This window comes from Chiloscyllium plagiosum, chromosome 8, assembly GCF_004010195.1.
Source record: "Chiloscyllium plagiosum isolate BGI_BamShark_2017 chromosome 8, ASM401019v2, whole genome shotgun sequence".
NCBI classification, from domain to species: Eukaryota; Metazoa; Chordata; class Chondrichthyes; order Orectolobiformes; family Hemiscylliidae; genus Chiloscyllium; species Chiloscyllium plagiosum.
The window spans coordinates 89,060,446-89,069,330 of NC_057717.1; positions in this window are offsets into that span (position 1 = coordinate 89,060,446).

Here is an 8,885-nt window from a genome sequence, read left to right on the forward strand (position 1 = left end):
TCTCATTTTGAACTCGTGACCCCCTAGTAATTCAGTCCTCCATTCTGGGAAAAAGTTTCTGCTATCCACCCTGTCTACATTTCTCATGATTTTGTAGGCCTCAGTCAGGTCCCCCCCTCAACCTCCTTGTTTCCAATGAAAATAATCCTAATCTAGTCAACCTCTCTTCATAGCTAGCATCCTCCATACCAGGCAACATCCTGGTGAACCTCCTCTACACCCTCTATGTGGTGACCAGAACTGTATGCAGTGTTCCAAATGTGGCTGAACCAGTTTTATACAACTGTAACATGACCTGCCAACTCTTGAACTCAATACCACATCCAATGAAGGAAAGCATGCCATATGCCTTCTTGACCACTCTACTGATCTGTGTTGCCACCTTCAGGGAATAATGGACCTGAACACCCAGATCAACCAGAATCTCTGTGGATCTATTTTCCCCAGAACTTTTCCATTTACTGTATAGTTCGCTCTTGAATTGCATCTTCCAAAATGCATCACCTCGCATTTGTCTGATTTGAACTCTACCTGTCATTTCTCTCCTCAACTCTCCAATCTATCGATATTCTGCTGTATTCTCTAACAGTCCCCTTCACTATCTGCTACTCCACAAACCTTAATGTCATCTGCAAACTTACTAATGAGGCAACCTACACCTTCCTCCAAATCATTTATGTATATCACAAATAGCAGTGGTCCCAGCACAGAGCCCTGTGGGACACCGCTGGTCACAGGTCTCCACTTTGAGAAGATCCCTTCCATTACTACTGTCTGTCTCCTGTTGCACAACCAGTTGTCTATCCATCTAGCTAGAACACCCTTGACCCCATGTGACTTCATCTTCTTCATCAGCCTACCAAACGCCTTACTAAAGTCCATGTATATGACATCTACATCCTTTCCCTCAACAATCAACTTTGTCACCTTTTCAAAGAATTCTGCCGGAACCTCATTGTCATTAGTACAGTCAGGACTTCGCCACTTACACTTATAGTTGGCATGCCAGGGTTCCGACCAGGGATGATGGACTCAGGGTTCAAACTATGGGCAGCAAGAGGAGTTTCTAGTTTGGGAGACTTGTTTGAGGGGGAGGTTATGATGTCTTTTGAGCAACTGAGCTACAAATACAGGTTACCCAGCAGAGATCTTTTCCGATACAGAGAGGTTGTTGCTACGTTCTACAAGCACCCTTTCGGTTAGTGCCCTCTATCGCCTGCTGGGTGCAGGGCCTGGCAGGATATTAACCGGTTATGTGAGGTCTGGGAGCAAGAGCGAGGAGTGGAGATCTCTTCTGAAACATGGGAGAACATATGGGAGAATACTCGAAAGATCTCAATCTGTAATAGAACATGCTCTACGCAGTTAAAAGTTCTGCACAGGACCATCTTCTTCACCAGACCATCTGGTGAAGTTTAAAAAAAGGGCATTTGCAATGTGCCCCAAATGTAAAATAAGTGTACGTACTCTTACCCATTGCGTCTGGACATGCCACAGGCTCCGTGTTTATTGGAGCGCTGTGGCGGGAGAGATAGGGAGGGTACTGAGGACTGAAGTCAAAGTAGACCCGATATCTCTCCTCTTAGGTCTACCAAATATACCATCTTTAGACGGGCATGGGAAGAAACTATTTAATATTCTTGCATACTGTGTACGGAAGAATATTCTGATGAATTGGATGTCTGAGAACCCGCCGGGCTTGCTGGGATGGCAGAAATTAATTATGGAGCACATTCCCTTGGACTTTTTACAAACATGGTGTACCACACAACAGACCATTTTTATAAGACATGGCAGCCCTACTTGAGTTATTTGGAAACAGGTTTGTCAGTTGTCTTAACTAGGATGTTTGTTTAACCAGGATGATTAGATTTGTCAAGCCCTGGGCCCTGGAGGGGGTCTCCTGAGTTACTACGGGTGTATATGCAATGCTCCCATTCCTCTGTTTGGGAGCTTTGCGCCGAGCATAGCTGTTCCGTATTCTGTGTTCTTTTCTGTTTTATTTTGCTTTTCTTTCTTTTTTTATGGTGTTGCTTGCACAGTTTTAGGGTTTGTTTTGTATTAGAGGGTAGGTTAATAGTTAGGAGACAGTAATTGTATTGTTTTTGTGTTTGTTTTCTTTTTATTATACTGATATTTGTTATTGATTGTATTTTTCAATAATTTTATATGTTTGTAAAGTTAAAAAAATTGGTTAATAAGTATATTTACAAAAAAAAAAGAATTCTATTAGGTTTATAAGACATGACCTTCCCTGCAGAAAACCATGCTGCCTATCACTGATAAACCCATTTTCTTCCAAATGAGTACATATCTTATCCTTTAGTATCTTCTCCAGTAGCTTTCCTACTACTGACGTCAGGCTCACCAATATATAATCACCTGGATTATCCCTGCTACCCTTCTTAAAGAAGGGGACAACATGAGCAATTCTCTTGTCCTCTGGGACCTCCCCCATGTTCAAGGATGCTACAAAGATATCTCTTAAAGCCCCAATATTTCCTCTCTCGCTTCCCTCAGTAACCTGAGATAGACCCATCCAGATCTGGGGATTTGTCCAACTTAATGCCTTTTAGAATACACAACACTTCCTCCCTCCTTATGCCAACTTGACTTAGAGTAATTAAAGATCCATCCCTAACCTCAACATCCGCCATGTGCCTCTCCTCGGTGAATACCGATGTAAAGTACTCATTAAGAATGTCACCCATTTTCTCTGACTCCCTGCATATCTTTCCACCTTCATCCTTGAGTGGGCCAACCCTTTCCCTAGTTACCCTCTTGCTCCTTCTGTATGAATAAAATGCTTTGGGGTTTTCCTTAATCCTGCTCGCTAAGGATATCTCATTATCTCTTTTAGCCCTCTTAATTCCTCATTTCAGTTTGGTCCTACATTCCCAATCTTATTCCAAAGCTTCGTCTGTCTTCAGTCACCTAGACCTTATGTACACATCCATTTTCCTCTTAGCTAGTCTCACAATTTCACCTGTCATCCATGGTTCCCTAAACTTGCCATTTCTATTCCTCATTTTCACAGAAACATATCTCTCCTGAACTCTAGTCAACCTCTCTTTAAAAGTCTCCCATATATTGAATGTGGATTTCCCTTCAAATAGTTGCTCCCAATCTACATTCCCCAGCTCCTCTGAATGCTGGTAGAGTTGGCCTTCCCCCAATTTAGCACTCTTCCTTTAGGATCACTCTCGTCTTTGTCCATGAGTATTCTAAAACTTTTGGAATTGTGATCACTATTCCCAAAGTAATCCCGTACTGAAACTTCAACCACCTGGCCGGGCTCATTCACCAACACCAGGTCCAGTATGGCCCCTTCCCAAGTTGGACTATTTACACACTGCTCTAGAAAACCCTCCTGGATGCTCCTTACAAATTCTGCTCCATCCAGACCTCTAACACTAAGTGAATCCCAGTCAATGTTGGGAAAATTAAAATCTCCTACCACCACCACCCTGTTGTTCCTACATCTTTCTATGATCTCTCTACATATTTGTAGAGGTGATGGCTTCATAGTATTAGGGGGACTTGGGTTCGAATCCTGCCATGGAATTTGAATTCAATAAATATCTGGAAGGTTTGTGAAGGTTTGTGGAATTAAGACACTGACGATGACCATTAATCCATTGTTGATTGTCAGGAAAATCCCATCTGGTTCACTAATGTCTTTTAAGGAAGGAAACTGCCATCCTTACCTGTGTGGCCTATATATGACTCCAGACCCAGAACAGTGTGGTTGACTGTTAACTGCCCTCTGGGCAATTAGGGACGGGCAATAAATGCTGCCTAGACAATAAAGAGGAAAATAAAAGTTCCCTGGAGCATCAGAGGCTGAGGGGTGACTTTATAAAGGTTTATAAAATCATGAGGGGCATGGATCAGGTGAATAGCAAATGTCTTTTCCCTAGGGTAGGAGGGTTCCAAAGCTAGAGGACAGAGGTTTAAGGTGAGAGGGGAACGACTTAAAAGGGACCTAAGAGGCACATTTTTCACACAGACGGTGGTGCGTGTGTGGAATCAGCTGGAGCGAGGAAGTGGTAGAGGCTGGTACAACTCCAACATTTAAAAGACACTTGGATAGGTAGCTGGATAGGAAGTTTAGAGGGATATGAGCCAAATGCAAGCAAATGGGACTAGTTAAATTTAGGAAATTTGGTTGGCATGCACGAGTTTGACTGAAGGACCTGTTTCCATGCCATCTGCCTCTATGATAATGGTTATAATCTGCCTGAAAGTGTGGGAAAGGTCGAGTCAATCATAGCTTCCAAAAAGGGAATGTGTAAAATATTTGACAGGGAAAGCAAATTCTGACTTGAAGAGAAAAGGACGGATTGTGTGACTATTTGGATTACTCCTGAGGACAGCTAAGGCAGGCCTGGTGAGCTGAATGGCTTCCTTCGATGCTGTAACCATTCTGTGCATCTATAACAAGAAGATGTCATCTTAAAATAGCGCCACACCATTCAGAAATTATGTTAGGAAACTCTTTTACAGAGAGAAGTTCATCAGGTTTAAAAAAAAAATGATCTGAACACTGGGGATTATTTAGATCCAGATCAATAAGACTTTTGCTCAGTAGCTTATCGGGGTATGGACAGTAAACAAGGGGTGAAACCGAGTTAAGATACAGGTCTTATTGATCTTACACTGATCTTATTGAAAGGGCTGAATGACCTCCGATTCCTTCTTGGCTGAAACTATATTAATTAAAAGTTTGATCTAAGGGAAGGGGAGGGATGTGTTCCTCTGCGTAGACTGTGCTGTGTAAGTATAAAGAAACTTTGTGTCTGTAAACTTGCAGGGGTTATGGATATCAGCAGGGAGGTGCCACCTTGACTTCCCCAGTCTCACTGTTGCTGAAGCCAGGCTGGCAAACCCTTAGCAGACAGTCGGCTGCCACTCCTTTCTAAATTACAAGTGGTTCCTTGTGGAATGTCTGGTACCACCCAGTCAGTCTGGGCTAAAATACAGGCATCGTGCCAACTCCTTTCAATCCTGAGGGCATGTGGCTCGGAACAGGTTAAAGGCACAGGAAGGTCAACATGGCTCAACAAACTTCCCAATATTCGCCAGATCATCCCACCCACTCACCATGTCCCTCAATTCCACCCACTCATCATATCATACAATCCCTACTACTCCCCGTATTTCTCAATCCCACCAATTTGCCATCATGTTAATCACACCCACTTGCCATGTCTGTCAATACCTGTCTCCTTCCCAAATCTCTTCATTCCACCTATTCACCTGATGCCCAGGTCCCTCAAACGACCTACCTAGCATCTCCCAGTATGCTCGATATAAACTACATCCTCTGGAAAAGATTTCTTTCTGTTTCCTCTCCTCACTCTCAATAATTGTTTGAAAATCACATTCACTTCCTAACCAGAGGAGTCATAGATTCAAAGAGATGTACAGCCAAATAACAGACCCTTTGATCCAGCTTCTCCATGTTTACTAAATTAATCTAGTTCCATTTGGCCCATATGCCTCTCAACCCTTCCTATTAACATACCCATTCAGATGCCTTTTAAATGTTGTAATTGTAACAGGTTCCACCACTTCCTCTGGCAGCTCATTCCATACATGCACCACCCTCTGCGTGAAAAAAGTTGCTCCTTAAGTCCCTTTTGAATCTTTCCCCTTTCACTTTAAGCCCATACCCTCTGGTTTTGGACTCCTCACCTTGTTGAAAAGACTTTGCCTATTTATCCTATTCATGCCCCTCATGATTTTATAAACCTCTATAAGGTCACCTCTCAGCCTCCGACGCTCCAGGGAAAACAGCCCCAGCCTATTCAGCATCTCCCTGTGGCTCAAACCTTCCGAGCCTGGGAACATCCTTATAAATCTTTTTTGCACCTTCTCACCCTTCTGCACCCTCAACATCTTTCCTAAAGCTGGGAAACCAGAATTGAATGTGGTATTCCAAAAATGGCCTTACTAATGTCCTGCACAGCTGCAACATGACCTCCCAATTCCTATGCTCAGTGCACTGACCAATAAAGGCAAGCATACCAAGCACTGTCTTCGCCATCCTGTCTACCTGTGATTCCACTTTCAAGGAACTATGAACCCGCACCCCAAGGTCATAGAGTCATAGTGGTGTATCGCACAAAAACAGACTCTTTGGTCCAACTAATCCATGCTGACTAGATATCCCAACCTAATCTAGTCCCACTTGCCACAATCCGGCCCATATCCCTCCAAACCCTTCCTATTCATATACCAATACAAATGCCTCTTAAATGTTGCAATTGTACCAGCCTCCACCACTTCCTCTGGCAGCTCATTCCAAACATGCACCACCGTCTGCATGAAAAAATTGCCCCTTAGGTCTCTTATATCTTTCCCCTCTCAACCTAAACCTATGCCCTCTAGTTCTGGATTCCCCCACCCCAGGGAAAAGACTTTCTTTATTTAACCTATCCATGCCCCTCATGATTTTATAAACCTCGATGAAGTCACCCCTCAGCCTCTGATGCTCCAGGGAAAACAGCCCCAGCCTGATCAACCTCTCCCTGTCGCTCAAATCCTCCAACCCTGGCAACATCCTTGTAAATCTTTCCTGAATCCTTTCAAGTTTCACAACATCCTTCCGATAGGAAGGAGATCAGAATTGCCACCAGTATTGCATACAATATTCCAAAAGTGGCCTAACCAACATCCTGTACAGTCGCAACATGAAGTCTCTTTGTTTGGCAAAACTCCCCAGGGCCTTACCATTCACTGCATAAGTTCTGCCCTGATCTGCCTCTCCAAAATGCAACACTTCACATTTATCTAAATTAAATTCCATCTGCTACTCCTTGGTCTATCGGACCCATCGGCACTCTGAGATAACCTTCTTCACTACAATTCACTCTATAAAAACTGTTGACAAATGTAAAAGCCTCGATTAAATTTCACTTTGACCTTGCCAGCTTCAGTAAAAATAGTCCCACTAACCTCCAAAACTCTTTGCTGTTACAATATCCCCATCGCTCAGCTTCCATCTAGTAATCTAGACCAAACTCAGTCAGAATGACAACATGGAAGCTGACCCATGAACACCATATAACTTGGGATGCACAAACATCACAGGAGCAGAACCTTAATTCCAGCTACTTGCCCTGTTCCTATATCTCCCTGTCTCACCAGTGAAAACCTGTCTGCTTCTGCTAACAAACAAGATTAAGGCAGTCTGTTTGCACTTTGGTCTTACATTTGGTCTTGAGATGACCATCTCATATTCAGGTCATGACTAAGGCCACCTATTTCCACCCCTGTCATATCACCCGATGCCGAAACCCTCATCCATGCCTTTGTTACCTGTACACTTGATTATCCTAGACTAGCTAAACCTGCAGTATTAGTAACAATTCTTAGCATTTACATAGCAATGTTAAAGTAACAGGAAGGAGTTCACAGAGAGGGTCAACAACAAAACTTACAGTGCTGTCGTGATATGCTGGATAAGCAAACCAAGGGCACAGCTCATGCTGTAGCATAGTGTTTTTTTTGCTAATTTATTTGAGGCTTAAAAATTGTCATGTCCCCTCAGTCGGGAAGGGAGAAGGGAGGACTAATAGAAATGGTGGCACAGTGGTTAGCACTGCTGCCTCACAGCGCCAGAGACCCAGGTTCAATTCCCGACTCAGGCGACTGACTGTGTGGAGTTTGCATGTTCTCCCCGTGTCTGTGTGGGTTTCCTCCGGGTGCTCCGGTTTCCTCCCACAGTCCAAAGATGTGCAGGTCAGGTGAATTAGCCATGCTAAATTGCCCGTAGTGTTAGGTAAAGGGGTAAATATAGGGGAATGGGTGGGTTGCGCTTCGGTGGGTCGGTGTGGACTTGTTGGGCCGAAGGGCCTGTTTCCACACTGTAAGTAATCTAATCTAATAGAAACAGACACCAAACATTCAGCTCACGTCCCAACTTTGAGTCCCCACAACCACCTTGGGCGTCTCGGTTCCTCAGTCAACAATCTGGCGCAATTTAAATTCAGTAAATAAAACTGGAATGTCACATGACTCTCAGTAATGTGCAACCATAACAACAATCACTGATTGTTGAAAACAAAACACATCTGGTTCACTCATGTCCTTTAGGGAAGGAAACTGTCATCCTTATTTGACTTTACATGAGTGCGGACCCACAGTAATGTGCCCTCTGAAATGACCCAGCAAGCCACACATTTCAAGGGACTATGACTGATGCCCATGCCCCAGGAAGACATGACAGAAAATAGCTTTGGTTGGACGTATGCCAGGAGGTTTCAGCCCGTGATCTTGGCTACCAACTACCCCTTCCCAAACCTTCCTAGATATTTTCCAACCAACGTGTTCAGAGATTTTACTTTTGGCGTGATTTGAACCTGTGCCTCACGGCTCAAAGCTAGGGATACTACAGTTGCGAAGTTGGGTCGAGTAATTGTAGCTTGGGAGACAGGAAATTCGGATTTGGTGTGTGTAAAATTGTAAAATGCTAGGAGGGAAAGCATTGTGTGGCCCCTTTAAAATATGCTTTTTTTTTCTGTGCTTAGAGATTAAAATGGATGTCTGGGAGCAGCAGCCTGGGGGTTTGCAGGTGCACAGAGAGCCCGAACGAAACATTTGTAGCAAAAGGCCATACAGTTAGCAGGCCAAGCAGCGGTTTTTACCAAAACAGCAGGTTTCGAATTTAGCCGGTCAATTTGAACTGGGCACTTAGCTACCAAAAACCTAGTAAATTTAAATCTGCTGGTTTTGACAACATGGGACCAATCCGATGTGAATAATATTGATATGACATCATGGGTATAAAAGAAAGGGACAATTGGACAAATACCCCAGAGCGATCAGCTCTCAGTTCTTGACAGAGAGAAAATGGCTCTCACAGTCATCTAGATAAGAGA